This window comes from Protopterus annectens, chromosome 16.part0 (genome assembly GCF_019279795.1).
Source record: "Protopterus annectens isolate FY-2018-M chromosome 16.part0, PAN1.0, whole genome shotgun sequence".
Classification (NCBI taxonomy): domain Eukaryota; kingdom Metazoa; phylum Chordata; order Ceratodontiformes; family Protopteridae; genus Protopterus; species Protopterus annectens.
In genome coordinates, this window is record NC_056750.1 from 558525135 (window position 1) to 558549333 (window position 24199).

The following is a 24199-nucleotide window of genomic DNA, read 5'->3' on the forward strand; positions in this document are numbered from 1 at the left end:
CGGAGAGAGAGGACATGCAAGTGGTTGGTGTGACAGAGCAAGATTCAGAGGACAGGAAGAAATGGAAACCGATGATCTGCTGTGGCGACCACTAACAGGAACAGCCGAACGAGAAGAAGAAGAAGGTCAGTCCACAGTCCCTCTCACTGCAGAAAATCACACATTATCCCTCTGCACAAAGGTGAAAATTTAACAGATATTACCAACTTTATACCTTTAGCAATCTTATACTCTCTCTCTCTCTCTAAAATAAAATAGTTGGAAAAGTGTATTCAAAAGCAATTTCTAAACTATCTCCTCTAGGAAGAACTCCTTTCTCCCACACAAAATGGTTTCTGTCCCTCTCATAGTACTAACAGTGCACTTCTAACCTTTATAGATAGTCAGTACAGCTAAAGTTAATGGCAAAACTAGTCTCCTCCTTATCTCCAAACTTGTTTAAAGCCTTCAACACAGTTTGTCAAAGCAAACTTGTGCTTCAAACTTCCTCGGTAGATCTATCTCAGCCCACCCTTTTATGGCCGAAAAGCTTCCTGTCCAATAAGTGTCAGTAAAGTGGCAGTCTGCCCTCTCTCCATATATCTGTTACCACTGGTATACCACCAGGCTCTATATTCGGTCCCTTCCTCTTCAACATTCTCACTAACACACCCCATACATCCACACCAGGCCACCCTTATACAATGTGCAGATGACTCCACTCTTATATGCACAGCTGACAACCTGCTTATCTCCAAAAAAAAAAAATTACTCAGGAAGCTTTAACATCCACTGAAACTTGGCTTTGTAACTCGCAACTTGTGCTCAACCCCTCAAAAAATAAACTGCTTTTTTTTTTTTTTTTTAAACAGTCTGTCATGAAAAAAAAATCCTCTCTCTTAATACAACTATCAAAGTAACTTCTCATGTCATATTATTAAGGCTGATAGTTGATATTCTTAAATTTGACCTGCATAAACAAAATTACAAAAAAAAAAAAATCAAAACTAGGGATGCTTTGTAGAGCCAAACATTTTCTCACTGATGCAGCGAAAACTACACTTGCCACTTAACTCCTTCCCTCACTACTTTATGGCACTCCCATCATTACTAATCTCCAGACATCACAAAAATCAAAACTTTAACAATGCCATAATAAAATGTCTAAATTTGCAGCATATAACCCTTTCAGAACTCACCACTGTATAGCACTAAAAGTTCCTCCCAGGAACTTCCTTTGGAAACTTTTAAGAGTCCCTCCTTACCTTAAGGCACCATTTTTCTTTTTTCAAATCAGCCCACCTTCCTGCTGCTGGGCGTCCTTGGCTGTGTGCTAATACCTATAGTAAGTAATTACCTTGTGTGCATATTTACTATTTAGCGACGGTTTGTCTGTTGAGGTGAATGTATTAGATTTAATTAATTGTGTTATACTGAAACTCAGGTAAACGCGATTGTGTTTTTATTGAACTGAGGTCTTTTTAACGCTATGCACTGTTTTAGCATCTGTGCGGTTATTTTGTTTCTGTAGCAGCTTTCTCCAACTGCTCATATTTAATTTTATGCTTATAGCGACTGTACTAATTGAAGAGTTTTAGCATTAGACTCTAACTTAATGTTAACTTACTACCTACTGTTTCTCTTATCTCTGTGTTAATAAATGCTTAGTGTAAGCTGATTAGGTTGCGTATTTAGATAATAGCCTAATGACTGTGTAACACTATTTGATTTTTAAAGCCTGCTGTAGCAATAGTGTGACAGTTTTGATTATTACAACAGTATGTCTTCAAAATGTAGCTAACTGCCTGTGCTTATGAAGAAATTAGCCTTTTCTGTGTTTGCATTTGTTCATTCTGCTGTGAATATACTAGTGCTGAATAGCAACTTCGACTAGGCTATTTCATTTTACTTGGTCCTAATCCTTGGTATTATTACCTATTTTACTGTGTGATTCTGGTGTATGGATCTTCTTCTACTAGGGGTCTAACCCCTAATAACAGATTTATTAGTGTTCAAAAGGAGATCCTTTACCCGCCATTTTATCTGACCTGCGTGTAACTGGAGTGTCCTTACACGTGTAGACTGGGCCTTAATTTTAATCAATTAAAAGATACCCACACTTGTTGTTTCCTCAGATTATACCCCTTATGGTGCAAATGCTCACCTCTATGTCTATCTGTACCTCTTTACACTGAAACCCTTACTTTTTAAATTATTGGCAGCACTCTCCACTATGGAAGTATACATTATATAGTTGGCAGTAGCCGCTTAACGCTGCTTATCTGTACTATATGCATAACCTACACGCATATTTTGACTTAAGAAAACTGTTTAGCTTTGCCTGACTGTAACTATTATTCAATGTTATATAATGTAAATCTAAGTACTAGAATAACCTGTTTATCTGAACTGCACTAGAAAAATAGCGTTTTATTGTTTCTTTAACTTAAATTTTTTTCTTCCCATTTTTTTTCTCTCCCTCCTGCTTGTTAGCTTTCACCTGGATTATATCCTGTATTTTTCGCTGGGGTTGAATCCTACAACTAACTCTGCTACTGTACACTCTGCCTATTTCCCTTGGAAAATACTAAGACCCTACCATCTCCTGCAAGCTACTACCTCAGGATACCAATAAAGTATGTCTACTTATACCATGGCCTTGTAATTATATAACCAGTTAACCCTGCTAGGTTTTCTGTTTGCTCCCAGTCAAGCTCATCAGCAGCAACCCCCCTTACTCCTTTATCTCCTTTCCATCCCTTACCTAGACCTTTTCTTAGCTTCTGCTCTTTCTCCCCTTTGTCTAGCCTACTCTGGCCACTAAATGGCATCCTTCTACTATCATACTTGCTGCCTTTGATTCATTGTAACACTTTCCATTACCTTACGTGTCCTGTACATGAATCTCCTCTCCAACCTACTTACTTCACTCTTTCTCTCTGGACCCTGCCAAAACATCCTTCCATTATACTTAAGCACTCCAAGCCAGTACCTTTTCCACAGTTTAACTTTAAAACCTCAGGTAATATAAGTTCTTTTACCTCCTACATACCTATCTGCTGTTTCCCTTACCTTATACATTGTTTTTTTCACTGCCACAACACTCTTTTTGTCTCTTCCCGCTCTGTTCGTCCTTCGGTCTCACTCCGCTCCACTCCCTGCCCCCAAATCCCACCCGCACTTAGCACCTCTACATTTAAACCCTCATAGACACACCCCCTTGCTTCTCTAAACCAACTACATACTGTTACTGTATCCACCCCCTAAAATAGACTCCTCCCTCCTCTACCCACCTACTTACCAAACTATACTCCCATTATCCTCTCACTCAAACCTATTACATTCTCAATTATCATGCAAAAGCAATTTCATCCTTTACTAGTTCTAACTTTCCTAACTACACTTATCTCTATCTATCTCCTGACTTCCTATGAAGAACCCCTTCCCTATACTCTCACACTCCATCACAAACAAACACTAATATCTCCCCTAGCTCTATCCACATGTTATTACAATTCCATCTACACTACCTCCTACCTTTAACCTAAATATCACTGTCTTTCTCACATTAAATATCCAACTTTTAGCCTCAAAAAACATTTTGACTACTACTTCAAAACTCCTCACTATTACAACCCTATAATAACCCACACATTAATAGATGGCGACATCCACCCAAACCCTGGACCTAAGCTATCCCCACCACCCTCCAACTGCCACCACTTTAAAATCCAACCAACACCTCCTACTAAACCCCCCAAATCACTCTCAAATGCCCATTTAAACATACGCAGCATTTGTAATAAAATACCACTAATTCATGCTCTCCTAGATGTCCAGCAGTTTGATATCCTCTGCCTAACAGAAACATGGCTTAAACCTTTAACACAAGACAATGAAGTTATCCCCCCAGGTTACAATATTCTAAGACAAGATCGCTTAAAGAAAAAAGGTGGAGGGGTTGCAATTCTCTATAAATCTGGACTGGAAATAACTAAAGCAAGCTACAACCCACCATTTGACAATAATGTTGAAATAATTATTTCTAAACTTCAGCTCAATCCCCATAAAACAATCAACATTATCTGCACCTATCTTCCCCCAGGTAAAAAAATCACTACACTAGAAGACCTACTAAGCTGGCTTTCTCTAAATCTTCTACAAGAAACAATAGTACTAGGTGACTTTAATATTGACTGGAATTTATGTAAACAAACCAATCCATCCACCCTCATTAACCTGCATGGCTTCTCTCAAACCATTAACTCCCCAACAAGAAAAAACAAACCTAATCATAAAGAAAGTATCCTTGACTGGATACTAACAAACAGTCCTCAGCAAAAATATACAACTGGAACCCTCCCAGATGACCTTAGTGACCACTTACTAACATATATTATCAGGCATAAAACAAGTATGACCATACCTACCCAAGTCAGAGTATCCCGTAACAAAAACTTTTTTGACCCCAATCTGTTTCTAAATGAACTTAGGCAAGTCAACTGGTCACCCCTTAAATCTCTTCCCATAGATGATGCTGTTAGTTTCTTTAATATCACTTTTCTAACAATCCTTGAACATCATGCACCTATGCGTGAAATACGAGTTAAATCTAAAACAGCCCAATGGCTCTCAAACAATACAAGGAAACTAATCCTTAGTAGAAATAAAGCTTGGGCTAAATGGCGAACCATAAAAAACACAACTGATCACCTTATCTTTAGGCAACAAAGAAATATGACAAAAAAAGCTATACTGCAGGACAAAAAGAATTTCTATACTCAGCTACAGCAATCATCCCTTCACCAACCAAAAAAATTCTGGAGTACCATTAACATGCTAATATCTCCTGGGAAAGTGGCCACACCAAATCCTTTAGGCTCAAATCCTGATTGCACATTACAAACAGCTAATGACTTTAATAATTTCTTTACTTCCGCTATATTAAAGCTAGCAAACCAACAAAGCCCCGATACCTCCAAACTATCAAGCCCAAACCCAGTTCCTCCACCATTTCACCTCAAACCCATACCCACCTCTTATATACTGTCCTTACTTCAAAAATTAAAACCCACAACCCCCTCAGCTGATAAACTACCAGCAGAATACCTCCAACTAGGTGCAAAAGCTATTGCCTACCCCATCTCAACACTGATTAACAGGACCTTAAAAGAAAGTACAATTCCATCAATCTGGAAAATCTCACACATCATCCCTCTTTTCAAGGGAGGTGACTCTACTGAATATTCCAACTTCCGCCCCATAGCATTACTATCTCCTCTTGCAAAAATAATGGAGAAATGCATCCACAAACAGTTACTTAACCACCTATTAAGCCACAATCTCCTAGCTAATTGCCAACATGGTTTTCGGCCATTTCATAGTACAACCACAGCCTTACTATCATTTACTGACTCTATTAACAATAATCACAATAAGAATACTCTTTCCTCAGCATTCTTTGTAGACCTGTCTAAAGCCTTTGACATGGTCAATCACCAACTACTCCTCCATCGTTTAAAGTCCCTCTCCCTAGACAATTCAACCTTAAACTGGTTTACATCCTATCTGGATAATCGAAAACAGGCAGTTCTTTGGCACAACCATCTCTCTGATCTCCTCCCCACCTCTATAGGTGTCCCTCAAGGCTCTATCTTAGGTCCTCTACTGTTCTCCATTTTTATAAATGACCTTCATCTAACCACTTCTCTATCAACTTGTATTCAATATGCAGATGACACTACTATCATTTGCTCAGCCTCAACACAGTCGGAACTTCATTCCCTCACACAAAAAACCTTCTCAACAATAGAACAATGGTTCTCAAATCACTGTCTCCTCCTTAACCCCAAAAAAACAAAACTCTTGCTTTTTACACCTACTCACTTGTCTCCCTCCCCTAATTTTACTCTTATATCTAGTAATGGTACCCTTATCTCTCCAGACCAGAATACCAAACTCTTAGGCATTACAATTGATAATCAACTAAAATTTGACACACATTAACGCTATAATAAAATCTACTAATAGAAAACTTGGCTCTCTCTATAGAATCAAATCCTTCTTAACTCCTGAAGCCAGAACTACTATAGCTAGAACCCACGTAATTTCTACCCTATTATATGCCTCCCCCTATATTTACTAATCTTTCTAAGTTTAATCTGAACAAACTAGCAATAGCATATAATAGTATTGCCAGATATGCCACTAACACTCCATATAGGACTCATCACTGTCACAATCTAAAAAAACTAGTCTGGCTTGAACTACCCCACCTTATTCAGCTTATCCAACTTACTATTGCACACAATGCCCTTTATCACCCTGACAACACTCCAATGCTCTCTACCCTCCTAAAACCTTACACCAATCTGAGGAACCTACGCTCCTATAACAAAGTATTGATTCATACCTCCTTATCTAATAACTTAGCAGGTGACTCTATATTTTCCAACTCAGTTGGAAAAATTTGGAATCAACTACCTCAACACCTCACAACCCTAACATCACTCCCACTATTTAAAACTAACCTAAAACTCTTCCTATCCAACCACTGGCTCTGCTCGTGTAATAAGCCTGACTAATCATCTTAATCTTCATTTCCTTTATTCTCATTTATTTGATTCATTAACATTCCTTCTTACTTAATAAATCTAGACTACTAGATTTTCATCACCACACTTGATTCTGATACTCCCTCTACTAAATGACATATATCTTAATTTCTTAAACTCTAATGAAATTGCTTTTAGAGTAAACAATGTTCATAACTCCTATATTCTCCAGTACTACACTATTTTGTATTCAAATGACTTCACATCCTGTTGGAGTGTTACAATTCTATGTTTTTTTCTGTATATTTTTACCTGTTTAGAAGTATTGTAGTAGAACATAGGCTTACAGTTCTGTGTATTTTTTTTTGCATATTTCTTGTATAATCTAATATCTTGAATTTTTGATATTTTGTTAAAATTTTTAATCTCGTTAGTAGTATTGTAGTGGAGCTTTTCTCCTCGGGCCTCCACTGAAAATGGACATGTATTCAGTTGGACTAGCCCGGTAAACAAATGTAAAATAAATACATAAATAAATAAAAAGTCTAAATTCGTTAGAACTGTCCCATCAACTAACATGCACAGTTTCTTATTAGGTATAAAATTATCCATCTGCTTGTCTGGCATAGGGTTGCCACCTTTTCAAATTCCCAAAGTGGGACATTTTTGGTACAAACGTCAGATTTTGCAGGGTGAAACATACCCACCGCCAATACAAAGGACAGAATTTCACTTTTTTTGCCTAAATAAAAGCTTATTTTTGCACATTTAGTTGCTTATTCTGTTTTGTATAACATTTATGTGTTTCGGATACAGAACTGTTTTATGTAACTATTACATAAAATATAGGCAATCATTTTATCATAAAAATCTCAGAACATTTGCCATTTTATCAATTACTTTGCAGGACACAACTGCCCAAAGAGGGACTCTCCCTTGCAAAGTGGGACAGGTGGTAACCCTAATCTGGCATTAAATACAGTTTGTCATAACTGTGTTCCCTATTGGCCATTACAACCCAATGAACAAAAAGTCCTATTTATCCATAAACCAATGAAATTGGCTGGGCATTGTCTGCACTAATATCATATTGCTAAGGCCTGGAAAACCTTACCTTTATCCATAAGGTCAATACCCTCCCTCAATGCCTTTAAAATCTTTCTGAAAAAACTTCTTAGCCAGAATCTGTGTCTTGTTTTTTCTAGACCCTAGAATAAACTTATAACCCTAAATATGTACAAGTACCTTTTCTTACCTTAGACCACCTCACTCTCCCTTCTTCACTCATATTCTTTCTTCAGTCAATTTCTGCCATGATTCTCTTTCTAAATATACCATAACCCTTTTTTTTCTCTAAAATCATATTACAATTCCTTTTTGCATTATACTAACCTTTTATTTCTTTATAAACTGGTTAAAATGTATCTAAATATTAAACCATTGTCACATAAGTTGTATCTATTCATAGGTTCATACTAGGCTATCTGCCCTAGGGCATTTATAAGCCTAGCCAGAGTGTGTTTGGCTTTCGCCACCCATATTAAATTAATTTTGCTATGCCCTTTTCGAGGTTAGTATTCTGTGCCTCTGTTGAACAGTGATACAGAAGTGATACCCGGGGTAAACCTACGATCTCCCATTCACTCATAAAGATTCCTCTTGAAGAGAGTCAATGAGGGACTCTGCCTAACCTGGACTGGGATTTTATTCCAGAGTGAAGGAAGCCTCTGGGTTATGAATCTGTCCCTCCAGCATGTCCTATTTATTTCAGTGCTGAGGTTCAAGTGTCTCGAGCACGTAGCTCGATGGGATTTGGATTTTCTGAGGTGCAGCATGCCCATTAATTCTGGGTTGGACATGGCTTTATACGTCAGGCACAGATCGCCTCTGAGCAGGCGGTATGCCACTGAGTAGAGCTGGAGTTTCTTTAACCGGGCAGCATATGGCATCTGTTTGAGCCCTTTGATCCTCTTGGTGAGGTACTTTTGGGGTCTTTCCAGTTGCTGCAGGTGTCTGGTAAGGTACATCCCAAAAGGGGCATTGTACTCAATTATGGGCCTGATGAGGGATGAGTAAAAAGGCATGATGACCTCCCCTGATCTAGATGTGAATCCCTTCATAATTAGGTGGGCTATATAAAATGTTTTTCTAACCACTTTGGCCACGTGGTTGTCAAATGAGAGATTGCTATCAACTTGGGTCCCCAGGTCCCTAATTACTTCTTCTGTACTTAATGGATTACCACCTATGTGGTAATTTGTGGGCACTTTGTTTTGCCAAAGGGATGACTATACACTTTTTGGCATTTAGCTTGAGGTCATGGCTCTGGCACCAGTTGTCTGTTTCTATGAGGCCCTTTTGGAGGATGCTTGTGTCAGCTGGAGAGTCTATTATGGCACCCAGTTTGCAGTCATCTGCAAACTTGGTCAGCCACAGTCCTTCCGTGTTGGCCTGTACCTCCGAGAAATATATACCGAACAAGAGAGGTCCCAGGACTGAGCCTTGTGGGACAACACTTGTAACTGGTTTGGAGTCTGACATGGCTCCAGCAATTCTAACCATGTGGGTTCTGTCCTTGAGCCAGTTTGCAACCCATCTAGTGACATAGGGGTTTATATTTAAGCTGGTGAGCGTATCTATAATGCCCGAGTAGGGTATTGTATCGAAAGGCTTTTGTGAGGTCCAGGAAGGCTGTGTGGACCACCTTCCCCTCGTCAATGGCCTTGGTGACTGTTTCAAAGAAATTGACCAGGTTTAAGAGGCAGGATCTGCCCTTAACAAAACGGAACTGGGTAGGATCCAGTGTCTGTAGGTCCCCAATATCTTTATTTATGAGGTCCATGATGATCCTTTCCATAGCTTTGCAGACCAAGCTAGTCAGGCTTATGGGGCGATAGTTTCCAGGATCCGCTGAGGCACCACCTTTGTGGAGAGAGACCACTGTTGCTGTACGCCACTCTTTGGGTACATATCCTGTAGTAAGGCTGAGATTGAACAGTAGTTTTATGTTTGGGTTTAGCTCTTCTTGGAGTTCATGTTGGGCAGCCGGGACACTGTCTGGTCCCATTGATGCTGTGTTTTTTGCTTTGGAGAGGGCGGCTCTTACCTGAGCATCTGAGATGTCAGGGGGGCAGCACTCTGCTGGGATAGATATTTGCACTTTTGGTGGGGAGAAGTTTGCGCTGAACCTGTCAGCTAGTATGTTGGCAATGTCTGTGGGTTCGGTGTATTTTTTGTCATTTTGGACTAATTCTGAGCATATCTGGGAATTCCCACCCAGGTTCCTAACATAACTAAAGAAATCCCTGTGATTATCCTTGGTGTCCTGTGCAATTTTTCTCTTGAAGCTGGCCTTAGACGATTTTATGAGTGCCCGTGGTTTTTTGCTAATACTGATCAGAGATGCCCTCCCTTTTTGGGATTTTGCTCTATCATGTAGTAGCTTCCTCCTTCTATTGTATAGTTTGTTTATGGCTGGGGTCCACCAGACAGGACGTCTGCCTTTGGAGGATTGGGTCTTGGTTTTATTTGTGATTGAATGATCCATGCATTCCTGAAGGTGTTCATAGAATGCATTTATAAAGGATTCTGCGGTCTGGGCCGTATTTTCCACAGGCCCGGGGGCTTTGAAGGATTCCACCTCAGTTTTGAGGAGTGTGAAATTTGCTTTAGAGAAGTTTTTCACTGTGGTTTTTTGGGCAGGGGGGTGGGGCTGGGATGTGAATATTCAGTGAGATTAGTTTATGGTCTGATCTTACCAGTGAGGTATACACTTCTGGTCTGGAGCATAGAGTCCCCATGTTGGTGATGATCAGGTCCAGTATGTTTTCCCCTCTTGTGGGAGTGGTAACAAGTTGTTCCATAGCATTTGAGTTTATAAATTCTAGGAACCTTTGGGCTAGGGTGTTGGAGCTAGAGTAATGCTCACAGCCTATGTTTGGGTAGCTGAAGTCGCCCAATATAATGGTGTTTGGAGAGACCTTCATATTTTCCAGTGTTCTCAGGAAGGCCAAGTGGGGTTCCTTGGTTTGGCAGGGTGGTCTGTAGCAGGCTATAAACTGGAAGGCAGTTTTACCCACTGTTAGTTGCACATGGATAGTCTCTGATGCTTCGTGCTGTGCCACCAACCTGGGGGTGTGGGTATCTTTGATGAATATTGATACTCCCCCTCCTTTTGTGGTTTGGTCCAAGTTTTGGGGCAGAAAAGCATGGTATGAGGTATAACCTGGTAGTGTTGGGTGCTCTCGGGAGCCTTGAACCAGGTTTCTGTTACCGCACAGATATCGATGTTCTCCATGCTAAGGAGAGTTTCGAGTGCGTGCATCTTGAAGTTTACCCTTCTGGCATTGAGTAGCATTACTCTTAGTTTCTTATCCCTTGTGATACCTATGGAGGTGGGTTTGTCTTTTGAGCCTTGCCTAAAAAGGCACCATGGGGGTAGCAAGAGCCTTTGCCAATATCCAAAAGTCCAGGGGTGACAGGTGCAAGCCATCCCTAGCGAAGCATCATGGCTTGTCGAGCATGTCATCCCAGGCTGACAGGCATTGGATCCCCTTTGAATGACACCAATACTTAAGCCAATTGTTGAAATTGATCATCTTGACTTCATATTGTGGCATCATTCTTGGTGAGGGTAAGATGCTACTCAAGGTCAGGGTCATACCGGCCTGGGCTACATGCTCAGAGAGCTCCTCTATGTCTCTTTTCATGCAGTCCAATGACCGAGTCATATTTGTACTTGCCTTGGAGTGACCTGAGTGCTTGTGTTATGTGGCAGATCCTAGCGCCCGACAGGCAGCTCACTGTGACCTTCTCCTTGTTCAGCCTGGTGAGTGGGACGTCAGTGTGCCTGATGATAAAGTCACCTATTACAAGTGTATCAGGTGTGATGTTTAGCCTTAAGGGCTGTGACTGTTTGGTACACTGGCTTTGTGAGCTATGTGTTGCACGTGTTTTGTTTTGGGGAAGCGGTTACTTGGGTGTCTGCTTTGGAGGTCTCTGCTGCTTAGGCAGATTTTTATTTAGAGCCTCCGAGTATGTTTTTGTGTGTTTATGTGTTTGGTTTGCTGTCGTGGTAGGTCTATGTGAGACTGGAATTGTAGTGAGTGTGGTTTCCGTCTTGTCCTGACTGGTTACGCCAGTACTGAGTTGAGAGGGCTTAGCCTCCAGTTTGGCTATATGGTTGCATCTCTGACATGTGTTGGAATTTGTTGGGAGGAGGAGAGGGTTGTCTGTGTACATGAGACAGTTGTAACATTGCCTCAAGATTCCCAGATTCACCAGCTGGACCAGAGAGGCGATTGACAACTGACCTTTGGACATGCTAGAATAGTATTGGGAATTCCTTTATAATTGAAAAAAGGGCCAATGGGGAACAAGGTACTCAAGGGGAGTTTGTGAGGGTGTAGTGCTTTTAATTTTTTAGTGTTGACTTATATAATTGCTTTAGTGAGCAAGTGCCAGGTAACTTAAATGCAAAAACGACAAACAGTAACTTTCTTTCAAGTGAAACAAGGAAATAAGTACAGTAAGCAATGCAGATATCACTAGGGATCCACAGAAGCACTGAAAAGCCGCGTTTAGGTGGAATTAGCGTTTCAGGGAAATAACAAGCAAACAAGCATACAAACAAAGCTAGATTCAGCAGGCCTGGATCTAGTCTATGCTACAGCAAACAAGGTGTACCAATTTCAGTAAGAAACAGTTCAAATATGCAGGCACTATAAGCCTTTAACCAGAAATTCCCAGCTCAGAAGGGCAGAGTCCAGCCTCTCCTCCCACAAGAGTGCAGGCCACGAACCTTCTTAATGTAAAATAACTGGCCTGAAGCCCAAGTGCTTAAACCAGAACTAATACACTTTTAGAATAACAGACACTGAGCCCTCAATCAGCAGTTCCCAACTTAGAAGGATGTAAGCTACCTGTCCTGCCACCACAGTGCAGGCCACAAACCTTCCTAATGTAAAACAACTGGTCTGAAGCCCAAGTGCTTAATCCAAAAGACTTAGAATGATAGCTACACTTCAATCAAGTTACTACCAAGCAGTAATAAATATAATTGAATACTTTAAAGAATGCCTGGATTACTGCTCAAGTTATACAAACAAAGCTAGATTCAGCAGGCCTGGATCTAGTCTTTGCTACAGCAAACAAGGTGTACCAATTTCAGTAAGAAGCAGTTCAAATATGCAGGCACTATAAGCCTTTAACCAGAAATTCCCAGCTCAGAAGGGCAGAGTCCAGGCTCTCCTCCCACAAGTGTGCAGACCACGAACCCCTTTAATGTGAAATAACTGGCCTGAAGCCCAAGTGCTTAACCCAGAATTAATACACTTTTAGAATAACAGACACTGAGCCCTCAATCAGCAGTTCCCAACTTAGAAGGATGTAAGCTACCTGTTCTGCCACTACAGTGCAGACCACAAACCTTCTTAATGTAAAACATCTGGTCTGAAGCCCAAGTGCTTAAACTAAAAGGCTTAGAATGAGTTACACCAAGCAGTAATAAATACAATTGAGTACTTTTAAGATGACGCAAAAGCAAAATAAAGTAGGAAGAAACATAAATACAGTAAAAGCAGATACATTTTTTTTTTTTAAGTGGAAAGAGAGAAAGGAGTAGCAGAAACTAAGCTGATTGGCCTTCTCAAATGTTCTCCCTGTACTGGGTAGAATGAGGTAATGACACTAGACTGGGAGGAGGGTCCCAGATCAAATTTACACTAGGGGTGGGCAACTGCAAAGCCACCAACTATAAAAACACTATACCAACATGAAGGGAGGGTGGGAAACAAACTGCAGAAATGTTTCTCACAGCTGAAAAGCAGCAGTGAGCCTTTAAATGAAAGTTTTAAACAGCTAAAGGAGCCTCTAGAAAAAAGAGTTTAACTGCAACAAGTTATCAGAAACAAACAACTCAACAGATGCTTAATAAAAGTGGACAATTTCCAGTTAATACCTCACACAGTGAAACTAGCTAGAAAAATACACAGTACACAAAGTACTATAAATAACAAAGAAATAAAGAACAAAATAAACAAAAAACAGGATACTTAATGTTATATATTATAGCTCCGAGTTTCCTCAGTGTCCTTCCTTCGATCAGTTCAGTGTGAAATGGCAGAACACTCACAACTAAACTTCTTAGGTAACAGAAAGTTGAAACCTGAGACAGCTTTTAAAAAAGAAATCTCAAAAGAACCAATGAGGTGCTTAGTCTAAGCTGTAGTCCAGGTGACCTTAGTCAGCCAATGAACTCAAACAATTCTCTCTTACTGAAATGCCTGATGGCTTTGGCTAAACCAAGATGTCCCTGAATATGTTCTCAGACACACAGCCTCCACAAACACTAGGCCCAAATACAAGCCTGAATATGGAAATGCTACAAATATCCCCACTACTTAGAACAAACTGCAGAAATGTTTCTCACAGCTGAAAAGCAGCAGTGAGCCTTTAAATTAAAGTTTTAAACAGCTAAAGGAGCCTCTAGAAAAAAGAGTTTAACTGCAACGAGTTGTCAGAAACAAACAACCCAACAGATGCTTAATAAAAGTAGACAATTTCCAGTTAATACCTCACACACAGTGAAACTAGCTAGAAAAATACAACGACTTAAACTGGTACTGTGAGGACGCCAATAATTGCCTCTACCTAAGAGCGGAAAGAACACGGTGACTGTTCGACTAGTGATCAAATCACAACTTTTATTGTAGTGAATGTTAAAAACAAGGTAACAATCGAAATAAATCCAAATACTGAAAAAAGAAATCATAAACTGTATACTAGTTAAGCGCCTACACCCAGTGTATCCGGGCTTCTTCAGAACTAGTTTTCTGTTAACATGTCAGCTGTTTTGAGTCTTTTAGGTGCCAAAAAGAGATTTGAAATTTTAAAGCAATATTATGCCTATTACTTGATGTACATAAATATGCAATATAAATATAAATAAAAATAAAGAGAGAACCATTACATATTGTAAATAAATAACTTGTAAGGCATATTCCATGATATTAAATCTAGCGACAACAATGCTGTAAATAAAAAATATATACATTCATTATATAGTTAATAAGTAATAATATAAATAAATATATAGTGAATAAATATATAGTGAAGAAATAAACCAAAAAATATATTTTAAAATATCCCAATAAATATGTTGACTAAATATATGTAAATCAATACTATAGTTTAATATAGAATAATATATGTTGAACACTATATTGTAAATATTAAAAAATGTGTTAAGAATAGTTAAAATGATTAATATAAAATATTAAATATAAAAATGTGTTTTGTATTATGTTTACAAATAGAATAACATAAAGTTGGAAGTTATCTATAATAATTCCAAAAATGGTTTCACAGATATATATTCATTTAATCCAGGGGGTGTTGTGGCATCTAATAACATTTGCCACTTCGCTTCCTTGTAATTTAACACATTTTTACAGTCACCTCCCTTAGGATCTACTTTTATCACTTCTAAAATATTAAATTTAAATGCATGATCCTCACCTTCCCTATCAATGTGCCTATATAGGGCATTATTTTTGTCCTTGATTTTTATACAGTACAAATGGTCGTAAATCCTTTTTCTAAAATGTCTCTCTGTTTTTCCTATATAAAAACCTGGACATTTCTGACATTTACCCAGATAAACAGCCATTTTACTATTACAATTACCTGTCTTACTTATTATACGGTTTTTATATGCATTGTCTAACTGTATGTATCTCTGTTCTGAGATGTATTTACATTGATTACAAGACCCACATTTTTTAGTCCCTTTAGTGGTCGTCTTTTCTCCATTTTTATTATTATTATTTTTGCATTCCACTATCTATTTGAAGTTTTTCCCCATTTTATAAATAAAACTGGGTCTTTTACACACTATCTTGGAAAGATGAGTGTCATCAGTTAAAATATACCAAAAATTGTTTATATTTTTTTGATATAATCAGTAGCCATATTAAATAGTATAATACATGCTCTATTAAATCTTTCTATATTTGTATTGCTGTCATTGATTGGAAGTGTATGTCCTTCTTGTTTATCAACTAAATACATACTACCTAATAAAGGTCTGTATCTAGTATTTCTAAATTGCATGATATATTGAATCGTATCTTCCAACATACTAACAGGGTAGCCTCTTTGTATAAAAAGCTCCTTAATAAATTCCAATTCAGTTTTTAAATACTCATCTCCAGATGTCATACGTGCTGCCCTTACACATTGTCCTTTAAAAATATTTTTCTTTAATTTATCTGGGTGGCAGCTAATATATTCTAAATAATTGTTGGAAAAAGTGTTTTTTCTGTATATAGTGGAATTTAATTTATCACCCTGATATAGGTTCATAGGTTCATAGGTTCATACTAGGCTATCTGCCCGAGGGCATTTACAAGCCTAGCCCATCGTTTTGTGGCTTACGCCACCCCTTAAGTATGGGGAACTATACCCATTATTTTGCTGTGCCTCTGTCGAGCAGTGACACTGAGGTAATCCCTGGGGTATATTTGCGATCTCCCATCCATTGGTCAAGATTTCTCTTGAACAAGGCCAGCGAGGTGCTCTGCCTCACATATACCGGGATTTTGTTCCACAGCATAGACTCTTTGGCTGATGAATCTATCCCTCCAGCACGTCCTATTAATAGCCGTGTCGAGGTTTAAGTCTCCCGCCTTGTGGCTCTGGTGGATCTAGATTTTTTGAGGTGAAGCATATTCATCAAATCTGGGTTTGACATGGCCTTGTATGTTAGGCAAAGGTCACCTCTGAGCAATGAAGCGACTGAATAGAGCTGGAGTTCTTTCAGTCGGGCAGCATAGGACAGATTTTTGAGACCCTTTATCCTTTTGGTGAGGAACTTTTGTGGTCTCTCCAGCTGCTGCAAGTGTCGGGTCAGATACATTCCGAATGGGGCATTGTACTCAATCATTGGTCTGATGAGTGATGAGTAAAGGAGACCATGACCTCCCTTGATCTAGATGAGAATCCCTTCATGATAAGGTGGGCAATGTAGAAGGTCTTCCTAACTACTTTAGCTACATGGGTGTCAAATGACAGACTACAATCAACCTGGGTCCCCAAGTCCCTGATAACTTCTTCTGTGCTTAGTGGATTGCCACCTATTTGGTAGCTAGGGGTAACCTTGTTTTTAGCGAAGGGTATGACTATGCATTTTTTGGCATTTAACTTTAGGCCATGGCTCTGGCACCAGTTATCCGTTTCTGTGAGACCCTTCTGAAGGATATCTGTGTCAGATGTGTTTTCTACTATGGCTCCCAGTTTGCAGTCATCTGCAAACTTTGTCAGCCATAACCCTCCTGTGTTTGCTTGTACTTCGCAAAAGTAGACCCCAAACAAGAGGGCCCAGGACTGAGCCCTGTGGGACCCCACTTGTGACAGGCTTTGAGTCTGACATGGCGCCAGCAACTCTGACCCTGTGGGATCTGTCACTCAGCCAGTTTGCAACCCATCTTGTGATGTATGGGTTAACATTTAAGCTGCTGAGTTTTCAATGATACCCGAGTGAGGTATTGTATCGAAGGCCTTCGCCAGATCCAGGTAGGCTGTATGGACTGCCTTTCCCTCATCAATGGCTTTGGTGACTGTTTGAAAAGTCAACCAAGTTTAAAGGCATGATCTGCCTTTGACAAAGCCAAACTGGGTTGGATCCAAGGTCTGCAAATTCCCTATGTCTTTATTTATGAGGTCCATTATGATCCTCTCCATGGCTTTGCAGATAAGGCTTGTCAAGCTAATAGGCGGTAATTTCCAGGGTCGGTGGAAGCACCGCTTTGTGAAGTGGGACCACAGTTGCAGTGCCACTCCTGGGTACATATCCAGAGGTAAGACTTTGATTAAATAGCTGTACTAGTTGTGGGTTTAATTACTAATTGAGTTAGTGGAGCACACAGCCGGGGACACCATCGGGTCCCATGGATGCTGTGTTTTGCTTTGGAGAGCAGTTTTAACTTGGGCGTTGGAAATGTTTGGGGGCTGGAATCGTTTGGTATAGATATCTCTCCTTTTGGGGGGGAGAAGTTTGCACTGAACCTGTCAGCCAGTATGTTGGCAATGTCTGTAGGATCAGTAATCTTCACATCATTTTTGACTAGTTCTGAGCATATCTGGGAGTTTCCTCCCAGGTTTCTAACATAGCTAAAGAATGCCTTATGATTGTCTTTTGAGTCTTTAGCTATTTTTCTCAAAATTTGCTTTGGATGATTTTATGAGAGCTCTTAGTTTTTACTTATAGTGATCAAGGGTGTCTTACCTTTTAAGGATTTTGCTCTATCTTGTAGTAGCTTTCTCCTTTTGTTGTAGAGTTTGTTTATGGCTGGGGTCCACCAGAGTGGGCTTGCCTTGGTACAGAGAGTCTTTGTTTTGCTTGGGATTGCCTTATCCATGCAGTCCTGCAGGTGCTGGTAGAAGGCATTTGTGAGTGATTCAGCGGCTTGAGTACTGTTTTCCATGCTCGGGGCCTTAAAGGAGACCACACTAGTCTTTAGAAGTGTGAAGTCGGCTTTCGAGTTTTACTGTGGTCTTTTTATTTCAGGTGGGGGTGGGATGAGGACCTCCAGCGAGATTAGTTGTGATCTGATCTCACCAGTGAGGGGTATACTTCGGTGTTGAACATTGTGCTCCCATGTTCGTGATGATGAGATCAAGTATGTTATCTCCTCTTGTGGGGATGGTGACTAGTTGTTCCATGGCATTTGAGTTTATGAATTCCAGGAACTTTTGGGCTAGGGTGTTTGGGCTTGAGTAGTGTTCCCAGTCTATATTAGGGTAATTGAAGTCACCTAGTATGATGGTGTTTGGTGATACATTTATCCCTCTAGTGTTTTCAGGAAGGCCATGTGAGGTTCCTGAGTTTGTGAGGTGGCCTGTAACATGCTACAATTTGCAGAGCAGTCTTGCCTATGGTTAATTGCACCTGGATGGTCTCCGATGCATCGTGCGTTGCCACCAGTCTTGAGGTGTGGGTGTCCTTGATGAATATGGATACCCCTTTCTTGGTATTGTCCGGATTTTGGGGCGGGCATGATATGAGGTAAAACTTGATAGTGCTGGGGTGCTCTCAGGAGCCTTGAACCAGGTTTCTGTCACAGCACAGACATCGATGTTCTCCATATTGAGAAGGGCCTCGTGCATTTTGAGATTTAGACTTCTGGCATTGAGCAGCATTACCCTTAGTTTTTCCTTTTTGTGTTCTAGGTGGTAGGTTTAGAATTTGAGCCTTGCCTAAAAAGGCACTATGGGGTGGCAAGAGCCTTTGCCAATATCCGGAATCCCAGGGTGACAGGTGCAAGCCCCCTTGAAACAGCGTGGCTTGTCCAGCATGTCATCCCAGGCAGACAGACACTGGATCCCCTTTGAATGACACCAGTGGTTAAGCCAATTGTTAAAGCTGATCATCTTATCTCTGTATTGTGGCATCATTCTTGGTGAAGGTAGGATACTGCTCAAGGTCAGGGTCATACCTGCCTGGGCTACATAATCAGAGAGCTCCTCAATGTCTTTTCATGTAGTCAAGGAGCGTCTCAGGTCGTTCACACCAGCATGGACCATGACTGAGTCATACTTGTACCTGCTGTTGAGAGACCTGGGTGCATGCGTTATGTGGCGGACTCTGGCGCCCGACAGGCAGCTTACTGTGACCTTCTCCTTACTCAGTCTGGTGGCGGGCGTCAGTGTGTCTGACTATGGAGTCACCAATGACTAGTGTGTCTGGCATTGTGTTTGGCCTTAAGGGCTGTGACTGTTTGACACTCTGACTGTGAGGTCTATGTGTTGCAGGTGCTGTGTTCTGAGTTGGTGGTTGTTTGGGTGTCTGCTTAGGTGGCCTCTGCTGTTTTGGTAGGTTTTGTTCAGAGCCTCCAGTATGTCTTTGTGTGTTTATGTGTATGATTTGAGGTTGTGATGGTACTATGTGAGACTGGGTCTATAGTGTGTGTGGTAACCTTCTCCTCCTGCCTGGTCTTGCCAGTCCTATGTTGAGAGAGCTCAGCCTCCAGTTTGGCCGTATAGTTGCATCTCTCGCATGTATTTGTGTTTTGTGGGAGGAGGAGAGGTTGTCTGTGTACATGAGGCAATTGTAACATTGCCTCAAAATTCAGGTTCACCAGCTGAGCAGGAGGACACTAGCAACTGATCCGTCGACATGCTAGAAGGAATAGACAAAAACTTTGAAAAGATTCCGGGGGCGTGGGTGACAGAAATGGGGGTTGCCTTTTGGGGTACTATCTATGACAAGAGTGCCGTATCAAGGTAATAAGTACTGTAGGAGCAAGTGCTAGGTTTAACAGATAGAATAGTCTACTTGAGTCAAGTAGAGATGATCTTTTAGTTATAGGATCGCTGATTAGATCAGTAGTATAGTTCGAGGAAGGTAGTTTAAGGGAAAATTTGAAGAGTGTAATTTAGGTAGCCCTAATAGTTTAAATCTGCTTAACCGGAGCTGACCTAGTGTCCAACAGTAGCAGCTCAGCTAAATCATTTATATCAGGGGTCTGAAAGAAGCTAGGAACTGGCCCAAAACGACCAATAAACTACAAGTTGCTGGCTGAGACCTCACAAAACTGGACCAACAGGCAGCTCAATGCTTCCCACTCCCACTGGATAGCAAAGGAACTTCCTCCTTTCCAAATTAGGTAAAGAATCAGTAACAGGAACTGCAAACAAAGTCCAGGGATCAGCAAGCTCTGAAACTGGACTAATCTAGCTTAGCAAGGCGGGAAAACAAGAGATATTTTTTGGTTTTTTTTTTTTTCAAGAGACAAGCAGAACAGATACAGTAAACACTTATAAATGCTATAAATCGGCTATCACAGCCTACACAAACAATTTGCAACAGTTACAGATATTTAAAGTAACAAACTGAGAAACAAGTGCAATATCAGAATAAATGCAGAATAAAACAGTAGCAATGTATCAGCAAACAGGCGAAAATACAGTAGCAAGATAAATAGAAGTGGAAAGCCACAAAAAATACTTATATCAGGTAAAGTCGCTTTTCAGCTCTCTGAAGCTTGGATTACTCTGCTGGCCACCACGAGGATCTTGTGCTGAGTAGGTACAAGCCAAAAAACGCGCGTTTAGCGTTTTTATATCAGGGGGCTGAAAGAAGCTAGGAACTGGCCCAAAACGACCAATAAACTACAAGTTGCTGGCTGAGACCTCACAAAACTGGACCAACAGGCAGCTCAATGCTTCCCACTCCCACTGGATAGCAAAGGAACTTCCTCCTTTCCAAATTAGGTAAAGAATCAGTAACAGGAACTGCAAACAAAGTCCAGGGATCAGCAAGCTCTGAAACTGGACTAATCTAGCTTAGCAAGGCGGGAAAACAAGAGATATTTTTTTTTTTTTTTCAAGAGACAAGCAGAACAGATACAGTAAACACTTATAAATGCTATAAATCGGCTATCACAGCCTACACAAACAATTTGCAACAGTTACAGATATTTAAAGTAACAAACTGAGAAACAAGTGCAATATCAGAATAAATGCAGAATAAAACAGTAGCAATGTATCAGCAAACAGGCGAAAATACAGTAGCAAGATAAATAGAAGTGGAAAGCCACAAAAATACTTATATCAGGTAAAGTCGCTTTTCAGCTCTCTGAAGCTTGGATTACTCTGCTGGCCACCACGAGGATCTTGTGCTGAGTAGGTACAAGCCAAAAGCAGCGTTTAGCGTTTTTATATCAGGGGGCTGAAAGAAGCTAGGAACTGGCCCAAAACGACCAATAAACTACAAGTTGCTGGCTGAGACCTCACAAAACTGGACCAACAGGCAGCTCAATGCTTCCCACTCCCACTGGATAGCAAAGGAACTTCCTCCTTTCCAAATTAGGTAAAGAATCAGTAACAGGAACTGCAAACAAAGTCCAGGGATCAGCAAGCTCTGAAACTGGACTAATCTAGCTTAGCAAGGCGGAAAACAAGAGATATTTTTTTTTTTTTTTTTCAAGAGACAAGCAGAACAGATACAGTAAACACTTATAAATGCTATAAATCGGCTATCACAGCCTACACAAACAATTTGCAACAGTTACAGATATTTAAAGTAACAAACTGAGAAACAAGTGCAATATCAGAATAAATGCAGAATAAAACAGTAGCAATGTATCAGCAAACAGGCGAAAATACAGTAGCAAGATAAATAGAAGTGGAAAGCCACAAAAAATACTTATATCAGGTAAAGTCGCTTTTCAGCTCTCTGAAGCTTGGATTACTCTGCTGGCCACCACGAGGATCTTGTGCTGAGTAGGTACAAGTCAAAAAAAGCGCGTTTAGCGTTTTTTATACCAGGGGGCTGAAAGAAGCTAGGAACTGGCCCAAAACGACCAATAAACTACAAGTTGCTGGCTGAGACCTCACAAAACTGGACCAACAGGCAGCTCAATGCTTCCCACTCCCACTGGATAGCAAAGGAACTTCCTCCTTTCCAAATTAGGTAAAGAATCAGTAACAGGAACTGCAAACAAAGTCCAGGGATCAGCAAGCTCTGAAACTGGACTAATCTAGCTTAGCAAGGCGGAAAACAAGAGATATTTTTTTGGTTTTTTTTTTTTCAAGAGACAAGCAGAACAGATACAGTAAACACTTATAAATGCTATAAATCGGCTATCACAGCCTACACAAACAATTTGCAACAGTTACAGATATTTAAAGTAACAAACTGAGAAACAAGTGCAATATCAGAATAAATGCAGAATAAAACAGTAGCAATGTATCAGCAAACAGGCGAAAATACAGTAGCAAGATAAATAGAAGTGGAAAGCCACAAAAAATACTTATATCAGGTAAAGTCGCTTTTTCAGCTCTCTGAAGCTTGGATTACTCTGCTGGCCACCACGAGGATCTTGTGCTGAGTAGGTACAAGCCAAAAACGTGCGTTTAGCGTTTTTTATATCAGGGGGCTGAAAGAAGCTAGGAACTGGCCCAAAACGACCAATAAACTACAAGTTGCTGGCTGAAACCTCACAAAACTGGACCAACAGGCAGCTCAATGCTTCCCACTCCCACTGGATAGCAAAGGAACTTCCTCCTTTCCAAATTAGGTAAAGAATCAGTAACAGGAACTGCAAACAAAGTCCAGGGATCAGCAAGCTCTGAAACTGGACTAATCTAGCTTAGCAAGGCGGAAAACAAGAGATATTTTTTTGGTTTTTTTTTTTTTCAAGAGACAAGCAGAACAGATACAGTAAACACTTATAAATGCTATAAATCGGCTATCACAGCCTACACAAACAATTTGCAACAGTTACAGATATTTAAAGTAACAAACTGAGAAACAAGTGCAATATCAGAATAAATGCAGAATAAAACAGTAGCAATGTATCAGCAAACAGGCGAAAATACAGTAGCAAGATAAATAGAAGTGGAAAGCCACAAAAAAATACTTATATCAGGTAAAGTCGCTTTTCAGCTCTCTGAAGCTTGGATTACTCTGCTGGCCACCACGAGGATCTTGTGCTGAGTAGGTACAAGCCAAAAACGCGTTTAGCGTTTTTATATCAGGGGCTGAAAGAAGCTAGAACTGGCCCAAAACGACCAATAAACTACAAGTTGCTGGCTGAAACCTCACAAAACTGGACCAACAGGCAGCTCAATGCTTCCCACTCCCACTGGATAGCAAAGGAACTTCCTCCTTTCCAAATTAGGTAAAGAATCAGTAACAGGAACTGCAAACAAAGTCCAGGGATCAGCAAGCTCTGAAACTGGACTAATCTAGCTTAGCAAGGCGGAAAACAAGAGATATTTTTTTTTTTTTTTTTTCAAGAGACAAGCAGAACAGATACAGTAAACACTTATAAATGCTATAAATCGGCTATCACAGCCTACACAAACAATTTGCAACAGTTACAGATATTTAAAGTAACAAACTGAGAAACAAGTGCAATATCAGAATAAATGCAGAATAAAACAGTAGCAATGTATCAGCAAACAGGCGAAAATACAGTAGCAAGATAAATAGAAGTGGAAAGCCACAAAAATACTTATATCAGGTAAAGTCGCTTTTCAGCTCTCTGAAGCTTGGATTACTCTGCTGGCCACCACGAGGATCTTGTGCTGAGTAGGTACAAGCCAAAACGCGTTTAGCGTTTTTATATCAGGGGGCTGAAAGAAGCTAGGAACTGGCCCAAAACGACCAATAAACTACAAGTTGCTGGCTGAGACCTCACAAAACTGGACCAACAGGCAGCTCAATGCTTCCCACTCCCACTGGATAGCAAAGGAACTTCCTCCTTTCCAAATTAGGTAAAGAATCAGTAACAGGAACTGCAAACAAAGTCCAGGGATCAGCAAGCTCTGAAACTGGACTAATCTAGCTTAGCAAGGCGGAAAACAAGAGATATTTTTTTTTTTTTTTTTCAAGAGACAAGCAGAACAGATACAGTAAACACTTATAAATGCTATAAATCGGCTATCACAGCCTACACAAACAATTTGCAACAGTTACAGATATTTAAAGTAACAAACTGAGAAACAAGTGCAATATCAGAATAAATGCAGAATAAAACAGTAGCAATGTATCAGCAAACAGGCGAAAATACAGTAGCAAGATAAATAGAAGTGGAAAGCCACAAAAAATACTTATATCAGGTAAAGTCGCTTTTCAGCTCTCTGAAGCTTGGATTACTCTG